General features: G+C 47.0%; 2 long non-coding RNA genes across 3 annotated transcripts; both read right to left on the bottom strand.

The window, feature by feature from the left end:
- Positions 1-1,644: 1,644 nt before the first annotated feature.
- On the bottom strand, positions 1,645-7,483 carry LOC121142049. 2 transcript variants are annotated; one of them, XR_005879073.1, is made up of 3 exons: positions 7,403-7,483; positions 5,172-5,545; positions 1,645-3,026 (listed from the first exon to the last, which is right to left on the bottom strand). It is a non-coding gene; the product is annotated as an uncharacterized LOC121142049 (long non-coding RNA). The 2 variants fall into 2 exon arrangements; XR_005879072.1 differs by lacking the exon at positions 7,403-7,483 and having other exon boundaries at positions 5,172-6,420.
- Positions 7,484-10,878: 3,395 nt separating this feature from the next.
- Positions 10,879-17,645, bottom strand: LOC121142050. The gene is made up of 2 exons (XR_005879074.1): positions 15,759-17,645; positions 10,879-11,189 (listed from the first exon to the last, which is right to left on the bottom strand). It is a non-coding gene; the product is annotated as an uncharacterized LOC121142050 (long non-coding RNA).
- Positions 17,646-18,171: the final 526 nt, after the last annotated feature.

The raw sequence follows: 18,171 nt of genomic DNA, 5'->3' as shown, positions 1-18,171 counted from the left end.
TTGGCCGTAGGGTTCCAGAGGGATAAGAACAGAGGTGTGGCTACATGAACAGGACCTGAGGCTCACATCCTCAACCACAGCACAAAGCAGGGAGAGAGAACTGGAAATGGGACATGGACTTTTTATTTATTTATTTTCATTTATTTTACATCCCGACTGCAGTTTCCCCTTCTCCTCATGTCCGCTCCCCCTCTTCCAATTCCCTCCTCCTCTGTTTCTGTCCAGAAAGGGGCAGGCCTCCCATGGATGTCAACAAAGCATGGCATGTCCAGTCGAGGTAGGACTAAGCACCTCTGCTTGTATTAAGGCTGAGTGACACAACCCAGTATGGGAAATAGGTTCCTGAAAGCCCGCTCAAGAGTGACATACTGCATCAAGGCTGCACTTCCCAAACAGTCCATGACAAATACGGGAACCTGTGGGGGACATTCTTGTTCAAACCACCACACACTGAGTCAGCTGGCAGTAAAGCAGGATCCCTGGCAATGCCAGGCTAGGCTGGGCTCTGGAGATGACTGGAGTAAAGCCTCAGGGGGACAAGGCTCTGTCTGTCTGTCTGTCTGTCTCTGGCCTGTTCACTCCTGCCTCCCAGGCCTCTGCAAGAACACCTAGCAGGTTGTAGAATGAATGACTGACTCCACCACTGAGAACTTCTTGGCCTGGCCTGGAGAAGAGCCTCCTCACAGGAAGGGACAACTATGGGACCTCCCTCTGCAGTCTCATCTCTTGCTCAGTCCAGGCTAGAGATAGCCCATGTGGGTTTTTTTTTTCCCCACCTCTCTCTTGTAAATGTCACCACAGCAGAGGCAGGAGAAAGGTAAACATTGCAGGTTTCCATTGGCATGGGATTTGGACAGTTCTAGCAAGCACACAGTAAAGATGACATCTTAGGGGAGGAGAGACCCCCTAGAGGCAAACCTGCACATATTTTCATACATATTGAAAAGTTTCTATACCCCGATAAACCTCTCCACTGATGCAGCAATCCAAATCAGACCAAATCAAAATAAACTAGAAAAAAGTCCATGTTTAATTAATACAACACTCCTGGATGGCCTTCCAGTAACCCAGAGAGGAGACAGGAAAGGGAGACCAGAAAAACCTGAGGGGCTGAGGAGATAGATGGCTCAGTGCTTTAGAGCATTGACTGCTCTTCCAGAAGACCTGGGTTCGATTCCCAGCACCCACATGGCAGGCAGCCCACACTGTCTGTAGCTCCAGTTCCAGGGGACCTGACATCCATGAAAAAACACCAATGCACATAAATTAAAAAAAAAGAAAAAGAAAAATCTGTTCTCTGGGGAACAGCTTATATACCCCGTGGGAGTGGTCTTGAGCATCTCTGGGGGAAGGGTCACCATGTGGCAGGCTTTCTGAGATACAGCAGGGTTTGGAGAGAGATGGGGAGGGGGCTTGAGTGGAACTTCCATCAGAACACTCCAGACTCTCTGGGTATATGGATACCAGGGGCTGGGGTGAAGCTTTCACCATAACACACATGCATGCATATAATTTAACCTGAGAAGGTTCTTCCAGCTTTCCCTTTTAGAGACCATCTATTCGATCCTTTAAAGGATATGCTGAAAATAAAAATTCAACTATTAATATTTGACAAATTAAAGGAGGGAGGAACCACAAAGAAACTTGTTATTTGCAGTTTAAATTTAAAAAATAATTGTAGGGTTTGTTTTGTTTTTGGTTCTGGGGGTTGAACCCAGGACCTCGCACATTCGGAAGTCAAACACTCTTCACTGCTAAATCAGAAGAACCTCAACCTCCCGTACTTTGCTGGGAAGGGGGTCAGAGGACAGGTTCTCACAGTGTAGCATTGGTTGGCTGAGAATTTGCTATGTAGCCTTGGCTGGCCTCAAACTCTCACAAAGCTCTGTCTGCCTGTGCTCCTAGGAGTGCTGGAATTAAAGGGGTGCGCCACCACTGCCCGGCAGTGGAGACTTTTTATAAACGTGAAAAGCCCATATTTTGAGGAGTTTCCAGGGAGAGAGGAGAGTGTGGTAAAATCGACCCCGATCTGCTCTCTTCTTCGCCTGTTGCACAGTTTATCTTTCTTGCTCCAAAAGGACTAGAACAATTTGGCCAGGCTGGGCCTTGCCTTTTGCCAAGATGCATTTTTCCAAAGGGGAAAACAGACTCTTACTTTGGAAAACACCAAGACCTGTTTGTTTTCTGTTTCTTCAGAAGTCAGCCCTGGAGCGGCTGGCAGTGGCGAGCACGGCTCTCCAGCGTTGTGTAACCGCCAGGGAATCACGTTGCATCCGCAGCTTCCACAGACTTGTAACTGCAATAATAAGCCGGAGCTTATTCAAACAGGAGAAACCATCCCAGCCAGCTCCGAGTCACGTGTCTAGGTCACATGGCCTGCCAGCCAGAGAAGTCGGCTGGCAATCATTAACTAATGCTTTCTCCCAGGGAGAAAAATGCAGGTTTTAAAGAGGCCGGGACTGCAGGAAGGATTGCAATAGAAGGTATTCGGGGTGGGTGGGTGACTTATTCTGGCTAAGTGTTTTTGAAAGGAGATGGAAGAGCCCGCACACACCCCCTCATGACTTGCTTTCTTTTCCAGTATTTGCAAACTTGCCTTTACAGCCTGCTTTTCCAGACCCGGGGTAGCCAGGGCCGTGTTTGCACCTGGGAGCCAGAAACCAGTTCCAGCGCTGGGACGATGGACCTCAGAGAAGTTCTGGGTTAAAACTCATGGAATGCCAGATGTTCTGTGCCTTGGGAAGTTAGCGCCAGGAGTTCCCGAGGAGCGAGAGGGTGGGAGGAGGCACGTGAGCCTGTGCGGGCATTTGTGGAGTTTTCATGACACCGAAATCCTGTGGTTGATAAGGCCAGACGCTGCCTGCCAGGCGGTTTTCTTGCTCAACCTTTGGATGTAGACGTTTCTTTCTCCTTCTCTGGGTTGGGTAGTGTTCCTTGGTGTTTTCAGTATAGAAGTGGCAATTTTGGGCAGGATGAAAAATGGCAAAGTTTGGTTGGAGGGAGTGGATAAAATGCAGAGAAAGGGCCTTAGCAGAAAGAAAAAAAAATCAAAATGTCAGAGTTCTATTTTTCACATAGTGTAAAAAGCCTTTTTTTTTTTTTAAGCCGGGCGTTGGTGGCGCACGCCTTTAATCCCAGCACTCGGGAGGCAGAGGCAGTCGGATCTCTGTAAATTCGAGACCAGCCTGGACTACCAAGCAAGTTCCAGGATGGCCTCCAAAGCCACAGATAAACCCTGTCTCGAAAAACCAAAAAAAAAAAAAAAATTTTTTTTCTCCCCCAAATAGAGTGCAATAAAGATTCAGTCTTGTGCGGGATGATCTCTGTGAGTTGGAGGCTAGCCCTGTCCACAGAGCAACTCCCAGGACAGCCAGGGCTGCACAGTGAGACCATATTGTTGCCTACCTGGTTGATTCAGTGAGTCTGTGATCCCATAAGAATACTTTTGCAAGGCACTAATTCCCTTAATTTTGGGTTCGTACTCAACAAAGGAACTTATAAAAATCAGTTATTCATGAGCTCTGTTTGTTGTTCAACAAATGCAGTAAAATTCCATATGTCTTAAGTTCTCCAAAAGTCTGAGATATAGTTTTACAAGAATGGGTGTTTTTTTTTTTTTTTTTTTGAGACAGGGTTTCTCAGAGTAGTCCTGGCTGTCCTGGAACTCACTCTGTAGACCAGGCTGACCTCAAATTCACAGAGATTCGACTGCCTCTGCCTCCCAAGTGCTGGGATTAAAGGGATTTGCCACACAAGAATGGGTTTCAATTCAATCTGTTGTTTTAAGATTGATTGGCATTAATAAAAGTAGTCTGCCTTAGTACGTGTTCAGTTGCTTGGATACAACACCATGATCAAACCTACTTGTAGGGAAAAGGAATTATTTCAGTTTACAACTCTCTGGTCACACCATCACTGAGGGAAGTTGGGGCAGGAACCTGGAGGCAGGACCTGACATGGAGAAAAAGTGCTCACTAGCCTGCTCCCCATAGCTTGCTCAGCCTGTTTTCTTATAGAACCCAGGACCTCCAGCCCAGGGATGGCCCAACCCACAGTGAGCTAGGTCTTCCCCCATCAATCATTAATCAAGAAAACCCTCCAAAGGCTGGCCTATAGGGCAATCTGATGGGGGTATTTTCTCAACTGAGTTTTCCTCACTCCAGATGACCTTGGCCTGTGTCAAGCTGACATAAAACTAACCAGTCCAGCCACACACATTCTCTTAGAGCTGCCATAGGGTTCCGAGATAATATCGAAGCATCGAGACTCTAATTGCTGGTGGGTGTGCAGAACTGGAGTCATGATTCATTTGTGTTGATTTTGGGTTGTTTTGTTGTTGCTGTTGTTCCTTTTTTGGAGTCTCACATAACCCAGGCTGGTCTCTGTGTAACTCCTAATCCTCCTGACTCCACTTCCCAAGTGCTGGGATTACAGGCATGCACCACCATCCCTGGCCAACGTTTCATTTTAGTTGCCCATCACCAGATTAATGAGAGGATGAACAACATGAAGGAAGATTCTGGTGAAAGTTAACATACTATGGAAAGTGAAGCAGAGTTCACTGAACTAACCTATACGCTGTATTCCCTTGGTAAGTTGAAGCACACCAAAAGATGATCTAGGAAAGCAAAGCCTGGCGTGATGGCTAATGGGTGTAACCCTAGTGCTTGGGAATCAGAGGCAAGAGGACCAGGGGTCAGCCAGGCAAGGTGTCCAACAACTTTTAATCAAGCACTCTGGAGGCAGAGGCAAGAAGACTTCTGTAACCTCAAGACCAGTTTGATCTATGTAGGTAGTTCCAAGCCAGCCAGGGCCACACAGTGAAATCATGTCTTAAAAACAAAAGCAAAACAAACACCCTAAAAAACAAAACAAAAAACCACAACCAAACAACAACAAAAAGAGAATGAGGAATTCAGTGTCAGCCTTAGCCAGTTTGAGGCTGGCCTGGGATGCCTGAAAATCAGGTGTGTCAACAAAACAAAACAAATCCCCATAGCAACCCATCTGGATTAGTTATGATAAAGATAGAACTTGTGTGACTGAGATAGAAGCACTCTGGGGCTGGAAGCAGAAGTATGTCATTCTGAGGGGGCGCTGTGTACCCAGGCAGGTAGGACTGAGCTGCAGCCCTGTGCAGTGAGTGGGTGCCTGCCACGCTGGCCACTCACCATCCCCCAGTGCGTAACCAGCTTTGTCACGGCCAGAACGATCTGCTGTTTCCTTTGGCTTCTGACTTGGACTCACGGATGAGTCCACAATATCCACAATAAGAACAGCCGCTGCTTTTCTCGTTATTGTCTTCACAGAAGGATCTGTGTGCTGTGAGAGTGCTCAGGTCCAGGGCTGTGGACATGTGTCCACACGTGTTTGGCACATGACTTCAGTGTCTTCTGCTTGGTCAGCCTCTGCATCAGATGCCTGTCCATGGCCACAGTAAGAGCACAAAGCACCTCACTGTCAGCGGGTTCTGTCCACAGTTTGTCGGCCCCAGGTGCTTGGTTAGAGCATCATTGCCGAGGAGGACTGCTCGACAGATGGACAGCTAGGAAGCGGGAGAAAAGAGACATCCATCTTAAGCTATTAAGAATCCCTCTGGGTGGGGGTGCTGCTCCCCTTTAATCCTAGCACCCGGGAGGCAGAGGCAGGTGCATCTCTGTGAGTTTGGGGCCAGCCTGGTCTACAGAGTGAGTTCTTGGACAGGCTCCAGGGGCTAGAGAGAGGACTCAGTGGTGTAGAGAGTACTTGCTATTCTTGTGGAGATTCCGGTTTGATTCCCAGCATGCACATGGTGGCTCACAGCCACCCATAATTCCAATTCCAGGGGAGCTGATGCCCTCTTTTGACTTCATGGGTACCAGGTACATGGTGCACAGATGTCTATTCAGGCAAAACATTCAAACACATAGTTTTTTAACAATCCCACCAATAAAGAATTGATAGATGGTCATATGAACCCGAGGCTGGGCCTCTGCACGTGCCTCTGAATGGCCATGCAGTGCATGGTCTGAACTTGGTATTTAACAGCTTCATGGCAAATCTGCCCTGGGCACTCCAGTGTATCCCACAGTTGTTCTTAGGGCTGGGACTGTTGCTTGGTGCTAGAGCTCTTGTCAAACCTCTGCAAAGCACTATATTCAATCATGAGCCAACCCCCTCGTAAAACCTGAGGTCCAAACAATTTAAATGTACTTGTGGTAAGCTTGCCTGGACATCTCATATGGGACAATTGTGTTGTAATATAAAAAAAAGCCACAAAGAGAAGTCACACCCTACGACCGGACTCACATGGGAGGTTTATTGGGAGAGGAGAGAGAAGGGGCGGAAGAGGGAGGCGGAGAGGTGGGCAGAGGCCGGTCCTTGGGGACAAGAGTGGTAGAAGAGAAAAAGAGGGAGAGGGAGAGAGGGAGAGGGAGAGAGGGAGAGAGGGAGAGAGGGAGAGAGGGAGAGAGGGAGAGAGAGAGAGAGAGAGAGAGAGAGAGAGAGAGAGAGAGAGAGAGAGAGAGAGAGAGAAGAGAGATGGGAGGTAGGCGAGGCCCACCTTTTAAAAGGGAATGCAGCGAATGTGCACAGGTGATGCTCTTAGTGGCTGCAGCTGAGGGTGTGTCCTGTCAGGACCCTAAGGGCAGGGCAGTACAGATGCCTGAATACTAACAAACTGTCCATTATGCATTTCAAATAATAAAAAGTCTTTGGTGGATTGCAGGACTTACCCCGGGGGAAGGTTTCTCCTCCCAGACTGACACTAGGAAGATAAAGAAGGAGCAGGCAGGGACTCCTTCCAGAGTTCTGCCCAGCGCTCCAACTCGGCCCCAACATGGCTTTTCTGTGCACACCCTATGTGTCCCAGGCTACCACTGGAAGCGTCTGTGTTTAGCTTGCTCTGTGAGGAGACCCATGGGGTTCAGAGTGCCTGCTGCTGGGCACAATGGGGACAGCCTTTCAAAGCTGGAATTCAAAAACAAACATCTGATTCACAGGAGAGAGGCCCTATAGGTAGGGAGGGGCGGGGGCAGACCTTCCGTTCCTCATGGCAGGTATGTGACTTAAGTCTCGTTTTAGATTTGCCAACTGTGCAGACTGTTACAAGTGCCCCCCCTCCATGCACACACCTCAATACCTTTAAAGTAATCAGGGAGTGGGACCCAGATCAAAAGCCCCGCCTTATCATCAGCACGCTCCACTCTCCCACGCCTCCCTATAGCCGGCCTCTTCAACACGGCCATGGGCAGAAAGCCTCTTTTTGCTAAATCGTTCACTCAGCTTGTCAGAGCAGCATTTTAGAAAGACTGATGGAGAAGGAGCCCGTGAGCCCAGACACTCTGTAAATGCGCTAATTAGCTGAAAGGAAGGAGCCCAAGAACAGGCAGCAATATCTCCATTCCCAGAGGAGCAAGCTCACCTGACTCTCCTAGGTTCCAGATCAAGGCAAGGCGTGTGGGCACCGGTTCCTCAGCTCCAGGCTCTTTAGCCCCCACATCACTGACTGTGGGTAGGCGTAAAGAGCTGTTTGAACCCTGTAGGCTATTTAGCAGCCTCCTTGGCCACAGCCTAGTCATTTACTCTCCTCCCTGAAGCTGTTGTAAGCAAAAATGTCTTCAGGGCTGGGAATGTGGCTCAGGGTGGAATGTTTCTCTAGCATGTGATGGCTGAAGTTTGAATCCCAGTCTGGCTTCTAGTAAGCTATGCGCCCTTGGACAAGTTACTTTGCCTGTCTGTTCCTCAGTTTCTTACTTGTAATGTGCAGTCATAGCATCGATATTGCTCTTCTGTAGTAGAAGTGTTGAGAATGAAGTCATGAGAAATATACTACAGTACTGCAGTACAGCTCATTTTCAAAACCTTTAGACAAGTCATGTTTTTATGAAATAGAAAAAGAGTTCTGACCAAATTCCCTACATTATGTCAAACTTGATTTATCAACATGGAACCAGCATCTACTTTATTTATTTATTAGGCTTTGTGGTTTGTTTTTGTTTGTTTGTTTTTACAAGGTCTCAGGTCCCAGGGTGTTGCCAATTTTGCTAGCTGAGGATAGAATTCAAGTCCTCCTGCTTACACCTCCCAAGTGCCGCGACTGTAGGCCGCCATCTGGCACCCCTCCCCACCTTTTTTTTTTTCAATTCAAAATTTATGTATGAGTGTTTTGCCTATGGGTATGTCTGTGTACTATATGCATGCAGTACCTGTGGAGGCCAAAAGAGGGTGTCAGATCTCCTGAAACTGAAGTTACAGTTAAGAGCTGCCGTGGGTGCTGCGAATGGAACCCAGGTCCTGTGTGAGAGCAGCCAGTGCTCTTAACCGCTGAACAGTCTCTCCAGTACCTCCCTTTGTCTTCTGAGACAGGCTCTCCACACTGTAGCCCAGGCTGACCCTCAACTCAGTTCACTATGTAGTCAAGTCTGGCCTTGAAGTCAAGGTGATATTCCTGCCTCAGCCTCATTCAATGAATGCTGATGGATTACAAGAGTAAATCATCATGCTATCTTAAAAGTCAGCTTTATCGAGCTGGAGAGATGGCCTAGTGGTTAAGAACACTGGCTGCTCTTCCAGAGGACCCAGGTTCAATTCCCAGCACCCACATGACAGCTCATAACTGTCTGTAAGTTACAGCTCCAGGGGATCCAACATCCTCACACAGATGTGAATGCAGATAAAACCAAAGCACATGAAATAAAATTAAATAAAATCTATAAAAAATCAGCTTTATCATTTCTTGTGGGTGTGGGTGTTAGTGTGGTTGAAGCTGGAACTTGGGGCCCTGTGGATAATAGGTAAATGGTCTACCACTGAGCCACACCTCAGCCTTTCCCATTGCTTTTACTGGGATGAAGAAATGCCTCTCCTTAAGAAATTTCATAGTTTGGGAGTTGGAGAGATGGCTCAGTGGTTAAGAGCACTGGCTGCTTTTCCAGAGGAGCTGGGTTCAATTCCCAGCACCCACTTGGCAGCTAACAAATGTCTATAATTCCAAGATCTGATACCCTTACACAAACATACATGCAGGCAAAACACCAATGCACATAAAAAATAAATTAATTAAAAAAGAAACTTTATCGTTATTCACAAAGCTGTACTGAGAATGCTCAGCTCATCACAGCCTCCATTGCACTGCACCAGGGGCTTGGCTTTTGGCTCCTGGCTCTGCTAGTCTTGAACTTTGAGATGTTTCACAAGCAATTTAACCCCATCATGCCCATGGAAGGGTTTACTAAGGCATTCTACAAAGGGGAAATAATTTTGTCTTATATGTAGCCCATGCTGGCCTCCTTATTGCTGATCCTCCAGAGTGTGGAAGTTACAGGCATGTTTCAATTTTATTATTATCTTTTTGTTTGCTTGTTTTCTAAAGACAGGGTTTCTCTGTGTAATGCTCTAGCTAGTCTGGAACTCTCTGCAGACCAGGCTGACCTCAAACCCACGAAGATCTGCCTTCCTTTGTCTCCTGAGTGCTGGGATTAAAAGGTCATGGTATAATGACCCCCCAACCTCCTGGCTCTAGAATCACTTTATTTCTTTAATCACTTCTTTTTAAAGGCAGGATTTTGCTATGTAACTTGAGGAAGAGGGGGGAAGCTCAAAGTTGTGGCAAATACTCTCACCTCAGCCTCCCAAGAGGTAGGATAAAAGGAAACGAGAGACTTGGAAGATCAGAGAACAAACTGCATGCTGTCCTGGAATGCTTCTGGAGGACTATGTGTTAGCATGTGATACAGAAAAGTGGCCTTGGCTAAGTCACCAATAACCAGCCAGAGGCAGAAAAGCAGAGACTGCACGGTCTTGTCATTTGGAAGATCTGGGTAGGTCAGTTTGAATTTTCCTGACTTCAAATCACAGGGGTGGGATGAGGGGAGTGGGAATAGAGGGGTAGGGGGTGGGGTGGGGTGATGTGCAGGTGGGGGGTGGGATTTGGGGTATGAAACAGTATAGATGTCATTTTCTACAGGGGGATTTTCTACCTTCAAAATTGTCTTAAACATTTACTTATTTATAGGTGTGTGTGTGTGTGAGAGAGAGAGAGAGAGAGAGAGAGAGAGAGAGAGAGAGAGAGAGAGAGAGAGAGAGAGAGAGAGAGAGAGAGAGAGAGATGTATGGCACAGATGGTGGAGGCCAGAGGAGAACTTTGTGGAGTGGATTCTAGGAATCGAATTTAGGCCATTACCTTCTGGGTCATCTCTCCAGCCCAGGATTTTTTTCTTTTCAAAGATTTATTTGGCTGGGTGGTGGTGGTACACGCCTTTAGTCCCAGCACTCAGAAGGCAGAGGCAGGCAGATCTCTGTGAGCTTGAGACCAGCCTGATCTACAAGAGCTAATTCCAGGACAGCCTCCAAAGCCACAGAGAAGCCCTGTCTCGGAAACAAAAGATTTATTTATCTTTGTTTCATGTGTTTGCATGTTTTGCCTGCATGTGTAAATATGTACCACATGTATGTCTGGTGGCCTTGGAGGCCAGGAGATGGCATTGGATCCCCTGGAACTGGAGTTACCAGCAGTTGTGGGCTGCCATGTGGGTACTTGGAACTGAACTTGGGTCCTTTGCAAGAGCAGCCAGTGCCTTAACCATCTCTCCAGCCCTGCTGAGAATGTCAATGTAGAAACATCTGCTTTCTTGGTGGGAAAATTCACCTATGAGCATGACGCATGCTAAGTCAGAGCATCTGCCTTGACTTCAGGACACTCCAGTTTGGCGGAGGCAGATCTGAGAGCTGCAAGCTTGAACCCCTCCCTGGCAACCAGAATGACAACAGTGCCCTCACTCAGCACCGCCTTGCACGACTTAACCTGCATCCTAGCCAAGGCTCTCTCTCCTGCATGAACAGTCTTGCTGGGCCTGGAAGCCTCTTGGGTGTTTTTCCCTACAAGTGTGACACGGGAAATTCAGATCTGTAAACACTGAGATCATTTTAAAACTTCCGAGGGCACAAACAGATGGTGTGAAGCCGGCCCAGACTGTATCATTCTGGCATCTTCGGCAGACAATAAGAGTGACTTCCTCCAAGGTGCTCAAGAGATACCCAGGGCTCAGAGCTCTCCAGCTGCAGACGGCACAGGAAAGCGGGCTTGGCCCTCTGCTCTCACTTCCCTTTCCTCTTCCTTACTCTGACCAGCAATAGCCGTGGCCTTGGAATCCTAGCCAATGGGGAAGGATGAAGCAGCTGAGGCTGCAAGATGGCATATTTCGTTTTCTCTAAAAAAAAAAAAAAAGATTCATTTTTATTCTGTATACATGAATGTTTGCCTGAATAAACGTACGTGTACCACATGCATGCAGTTGCCAACAAGGGAAGAGGAAGGTCTAAGATCCCCAGAAACAGCCTGGCGTTGGTGGTACATGCCTTTAATCCCAGCACTCAGGAGGCAGAGGCAGGCAGATCTCTGAGTTTGAGGCCAGCCTGGTCTACAGAGCGAGTTCCAGGACAGCCTCCAAAGCCACAGAGAAACCCTGTCTTGGAAAAAACAAAAAACAAACCAAAACCAAAACCAAATAAAGATCCCCAGAAATGTAGTTATAAACAGTTGTGAACTGCCATGTGGATGCTGAGAATTGAACACTGCTTCCTCAGGAAGCAGTCAGTGCTCTGACCACTGAGTCATCTTTCCGGCCCTTGGTAACTTCCTGAATATGCTGAGCACCTTTATTAAAAGGCTTTGGCATAGACAAGGCAATCACTTCACTGTGAAAGCACTTCTACAACCCTTTCGAGACAGAGCCAATCCATAGCCCAGGTTGGCCCAGAACTCACTGTCCTGCCTTTTCTCAAGAATGCAGCATGCCCCACTTACTTTTCCATATTGACATAATATTGGGCTCACAGAAAGGTAAAATTGGCACACAAGACTCTCACATGCCCCTCACCCAGCTTCCCCTAATATTTGAATCTGAAATGCTGACCATTAGCTTTGATAAATTAGTTATTTATTTATTTAAAAAATTTTTTGAGATAGGATCTAAATTTTAGGCGAGTGCCGCTGCCACCATCTGGCAAATTACTATTATTTTAAAGTACACCAATTTCAGGCCAGGTGGTGGTGGCGCATGCCTTTAATCCCAGCAGTCGGGAGGCAGAAACAGGAGGATTTCTTTGAGTTCAAGGCCTGCCTGATCTACAAAGCTACACAGAGAAACCCTGTCTTTTTTTTTTTTTTTTTTTTTTTTTTTTTGGTTTTTTCGAGACAGGGTTTCTGTGTGGCTTTGGAGGCTGTCCTGGAACTTGCTCTGTAGACCAGGCTGGCCTCGAACTCACAGAGATCCGCCTGCCTCTGCCTCCCGAGTGCTGGGATTAAAGGCATGCACCACCAACGCCTGAGAAACACTGTCTTGAAAGCCCAAGAAAAAGTAAAAAATAAAAAAATAAAGCATACCATTTCCCACTAACGTCCACCCCTCACTCTCTTCTTCTGGCACTGGGCATGGACCCATGGCTGACAGCAGCTATCTAGGCAAGCTCTCAGAGACTGAGGCTACCGCAGCCCTGGTGTCTCCCCAACTCCCCATTTCAGGACCGATCTGGGAATCCCAGAAGGCATTTAACTACTGGATTTGGTCTCTTCCAGGTGGCGACAGTTCCTGGGTCTCTCTTTGCTGGGGATTTGTCAGTTCATTATGTTGTGGACTCTCCCTCCATTTGGGCTTGTCTTCCTCCGGTGAAAGCTAATGACCACAGACCAACCCCTCTCCTCTATCCCAACCCCCTCTCCTCTATCCCAACCCCCTCATGAGTGAGTCTGGCTCATTCAGTCCCCTTCTTCACCTCCCCACCGCCCCTCTGTACTTACTGCTCCTGATGGAGGTGATAAGACCCAAACAAACATCTTCAACTCTGGCTTCTAAGCCCCTGACGTTTTCCAAATTGTTTTCCTGCCACCAGATCCTGCAGGTACCTACACTGAACAGCTCGTGGGCACCACAGAAAGCAGAGCAAATCCTCTCCCCTCTCAACCTGTTCTTCCCACTCTGTGTCCCAGGAGATGGTACCACCCAGTCCGTCAGAAACTGGCAAAAAAGGAACGCACAGTGTGGTTCCAAGTTCTGGTCGCAGTTTCCCAGCATGAAGGATGGCCTCAGTTGTCGAACTCACAGGCCCGCCTTTTGGCTAACGATGGTGCCAGCTAATGAAAAGCAGTATGTTATTATCAGCAGCCATCATCACCACCTCCTTCTGATATTCCCTTATTTTTCTACACTTCCCAAACACATTCTGCATTATCTCTGCGGGGAGGTTTTCCTTCCTGTACAGGCCAAAATGACTGTAGAATCACTAAGAGAATGATAGACAGGGACAGGAAGAACATACTTGAATAATCCTTACCAATATTCGTCTTTTAAATCTCCACTTAAACTCTTATTTTTGTGTATGTTACAATACAACATAACTGACTCTATAGAAATTTGAAATAAATACATTCTTGCTGTTTAACAGCTTTTCAGTTGATAAGCAACCGTGTACATGATACTGATTCCATAAGATTATAGTAGATGGCACATGCTTTAATCCCAGCACTCAGAAGGCAGAGGCAGGCAGATCTCTGTGAGTTCGAGGCCAGCCTGGTCTACAGAGCAAGTTCCAGGACAACCTCCAAAGCAATACAGAGAAACCCTACCTCGAACCCCCCCCCCCCAAAATGATTATAACAGAGCTGCCCGGGCAATGGTACATGTTCTTAATCCCCCTTCTGAGTCCTCTGGAGGTAGAGGCAGGCCGATCTCTCTGAGCTCTAGGCCAGTCATGGCAACATAGCGAGACTGTCTCACAACCAAACCCAAACCAAACAAAACAAGATGATAACAGGGCTGAAAATTCCGTACTGCACAGAGGCAGAGTAGCAGGTGTGACCTTACAGAGTAATTTATAATACAGGTGAAGATGTCACTGTAAGCAAAGCGTTGGTCATTTTGCCAGTTTTTATTTATTTATTTATTTATTTATTTATTTATTGGTTTTTTTTCGAGACAGGGTTTCTCTGTATTGTTTTGGAGGCTGTCCTGGAACTCACTCTGTAGACCAGGCTGGCCTCGAACTCACAGAGATCCGCCTGCCTCTGCCTCCCGAGTGCTGGGATTAAAGGCATGCGCCACCAACGCCCGGCGTTTTTTGCCAATTTTATGAAAGCACAACACAGACAGCTCCACACAACAAACAGCACTTGATGATGGTGTTTACACACAATGGTCACTGGCTCGTGAATGTGTTACATAGTAATTAAAATATATCTAATAATTTTATGTACAAATGTGTGGGTATGTACATGTGGATGCAGTACCCATGGAAGCCAGAAGAGGGCGTTGGATCCCTGGAGTGAGACTTAACAGGCTGTTGATGGTTACTGATCTCATCTTCTGCAAGAGCAGCAAGTTCTCTTAACCACTGAGCCATCTTTTCAACTTCAGTATAATTTCAATTTTATCATTATTATTGCTATTATTATTACTGTTATTATTATTGTTATTTTGGTTTTGGGAATGGATTCCAAGGTTTTTCTCCTGTTAAGAATATGCTCTAAGCCGGGCAGTGGTGGCGCACGCCTTTAATTCCAGCACGGGAGGCAGAGGCAGGCAGATCTCTGTGAGTTCGAGGCTGGGCTGGACCGACAGCCTCCAAACCAATACAGAGAAACCCTGTCTCGTAAAAACCAAAAAAAAAAAAAAAAGCCGGGCGTTGGTGGCGCACGCCTTTAATCCCAGCACTCGGGAGGCAGAGGCAGGCGGATCTCTGTGAGTTCGAGGCCAGCCTGGTCTACAGAGCGAGTGCCAGGACAGCCTCCAAAACTACACAGAGAAACCCTGTCTCGAAAAAACCAAAAAAAAAAAAAACCAAAAAAAAAACAAAAAACAATAATAATAATATGCTCTAAGCTAAGCTATACCTTAGCCTTACTATTTATCAAACTTTTTCTATTTATCAAAAATAATATTAGTGGGTTAGGATGGCTCAGTGGTTAAGTGCACTTGCTGCTCTTGTAGAGGTCTGTTCCCAAAGCCCTGCTTGGTTGGCTCACAGCTACATGTAACTCCATTTCCAGGGGATCCAGTGCCCTCTCCTGGCTTCCATGAGTACCTGTATGCACATGGTAGACATACATGTACTCAGGTGCATACACATACACATAAAATAAACAACTCTGACACAATAAATAGAACAGCATGGCCAGCTTCTGCACAGCCTCACACACCTGCTGGTGTTACTGCTGTATTGCATCAGGAGGCCACGTGGAGTGACTGATCAGGGTCATCTGGGTCTTTGATGTTTGCACAGCAGTCAGGTTGGCCAGTGCTTCTTACAATGTGTCCCCATGTTACCTGATGCTTGATTGAAACTATTGAAAGTTCAGGTTCAAAAGACAGTTAGGGCCGGGCTTTGGTGGTGCACACCTTTAATCCCAGCACTCGGGAGGCAGAGGCAGGCAGATCTTTGTGAGTTTGAGGCCAGCCTGTGGTCTACAGAGAGAGTTCCAGGACAGGCTCCAAAGCTTCACGGAGAAACCCTGTCTCTAAAAACAAACAAACAAAAGGCATGACTGGGTAAGGCGCTACCGTTCTGATCTGGTCACCTCTGGCACACTGTGCTGCTTTTGGCAGTATATCTTTCCATGACCAACTTGAGGATGGTTGTGATTCAGCCAGTGGTACATTGCTGACCACCAGGTCTACTTAGGCAGGCCATGAGCATGCTAGATGTGTGGGTGGGAGGAGAGCAGACCCTCTGCAGCAACCAAGTACCAAGTGCCTCCAAGACTGTCTCTCTGGGAGTTGGCTTACCTGTTACATGGGATCTATGTCTGTTTGTTTCCCTCGGCTATGGCCCCACTTCCTTCTCCACTTCCCCAGACACTGGAAGCCAGAGGCACCATCTTGGTCTAGAGAGGATCTGAGATGGAATCCAGTCCTAGAAAGAGACCTCAGCTCTAAGATTGGAAGGGGTTCAGAGGGAGGCCTCACCAGGGCTGGCAGGTCTTAGGACAGCTTCCAATGCACCTGGGGATGGTCCCTCTGTCTGTCTCTTACCACACTGCAGGAGAACGTATCTTTTAGGCTGCATCTGAGGTGGCCTGAGGCTTCTGATGAGCCTGGCAGTAGGGGCAGAGTGGGTGTGAACACAGCTTGGGAAATGCTTCTGCCTGGCATAAGTCCAGCTCTCCCTAAGGCCATCAACCTCGCCACAGCTCTTTAAGGCTATTCGAAACAAACTGTTCTAAAGGTTCTACAGTGTTTACAGTGTCACAGCCAAGCTTGCCAGCAGAGACTGAAGGACACAGTGGGAAGATGCAGAGATCGAAGGGTTCAGATTTGAACGCGTTTCATCTCTTGCTGGCTGGCTGACTTTGGGCACATCTTCTCTTCTTACTTCCCCTCCTTGTTCTCTGTTCAACACTCTAAAGGCCTTTGAGCCTGGGAGAGCCGAGCCTAAAAATGAGGAGGACTAAAGTCTCACGCAATAGCCAAGTTTATTCAGAGCATCGGACAGTTTATCCTCTGAGGGTTAAGAAGACTCTCACAAGTAAAATGGACAACCACAAGGACAAGTCACATGTGGCAAAAACACGTTTTTCCATAGAGGCATGTAAACAAAAAACAATAGCCGGATGCAAATGAATAATCTGAAGTGACCTCATTCCTCTCTGCTACGCCTGGGAAGCACATGAAAGCACATTCCAAGAACAATTCTGTGGTTTTGGAGAAACTGAGGTCACAAAATCCTTGTCTTGTTTTCTCACAAGCACTCAGAATTCTCCTCACCGTATTCTATTCTTGGACTGTGTTCCAGACAAGTTCTTGTTCTCCTTGAACTATGGTCACCCCACTTTGGCTCCTTAGTGCTTGGATTACTTGTGTGTGTCACACACTGGCTGTGAAGATTTTAATTTTTAAGATTTATATGTTTATTCATCTGAGACAGCCTTGGCTGGCCTGGAACTCACTCTGTGGACCAGGCTGGCCTTAAATTCATAGAGATCCACCTGCCTCTGCCTCCAGAGTGCTGGGATTAAAGGTTTGTGTCACCATATCTGGCCTATAGGCTTATTGTTTAACAGTTATGTGTATGTGTGTGAGTATGAGTATGTGCACATGAGGGCTGGTACCCATGGAGGTTAAGGCATAGGATCCCCTAGAGCTGGAATTACAGATGTGAGCTTCCAGACATGGGTGCTGGGATCCCCTACAAGAGCAGTAAATACTTATGACTGATGAACCATCTCTCCAACCCCTCTGCACACATTAAAAAAAATCTTTCCTTGCTTCGGTCTCTTCAGTAGAAAGAGAAAAAGTCACCCTTGCTATGGAGCGATGCTTCTCAACCTCCCTAGTGCTGAGATACTTTAATACAGTTCCTCACGCTGTGATGACCCCCAACATAAAATTATTTCATTGCTACTTCATAACTACAATATTACTACTGTTAAAGAATCGCAATGTAAAAGCCTGCTATGCAGGATATCTGATAATGGTTGAGAACTGCTGCCATAGAGACTTGCGACAATTTGATAAAGGTGTTTGGTATCTGTTCTCTCGTGGCTCTTGGCATTTAGCAGGGTACCATTGGGCGTGGTGGCATCCCTCATAGCTGACTTTGCACATGGCCTTAAACATCACCTACTCATCGCTGTCTCACCCAACTTAAAAAATTTTTTTTGTTTATTTGTTTTTAGATTTTATTGTTTTAATGTATAGATATTTTGCCCGCATGTATGTTTGTGTACCACATGCATGCCTGGTACCCAGGGAGGTCAGAAGAGGGTGTTGGATCCCCTAGGCTAGAGTTGTAGATGGTTGTGAGCATCCATGTGGGTGCTGGGAATTGAACTTGGGTCCTCTGGAAGAGCAGCAATGCTCTTAGCCCCTGGACTATCTCTCCAGCCTAGTGCTGCCCAGCTGTAGGGAGACAGAGAGGCCAGTACCTGCAAACTATATTCCTTTGCCCTCTCAGTTGTTCATTTCTGGAAAGGGGCAGAACATAAAAATGGCTTTGTGAGTTATGTGTCTGTTTAGTAAGTGACCATTAGGTACTGAAGATAGAGAAATGAGTGGCAGCGCTGGCTCTCAAAGGCCTCACCGTCAAGGGTGTGGGGGAACAAACACAGAGAATCATGGGACAAGCTCATGGGCACAGTCTCAGGATATGTCCATGGGGCAACGAGTCAGGAAGGGGGACCCAAAGCGCTGTGGAAGTCTT

Source organism: Mesocricetus auratus, unplaced genomic scaffold (genome assembly GCF_017639785.1).
Source record: "Mesocricetus auratus isolate SY011 unplaced genomic scaffold, BCM_Maur_2.0 Super-Scaffold_100008, whole genome shotgun sequence".
Classification (NCBI taxonomy): domain Eukaryota; kingdom Metazoa; phylum Chordata; class Mammalia; order Rodentia; family Cricetidae; genus Mesocricetus; species Mesocricetus auratus.
This window is presented reverse-complemented; position numbering and strand designations above follow the sequence as displayed.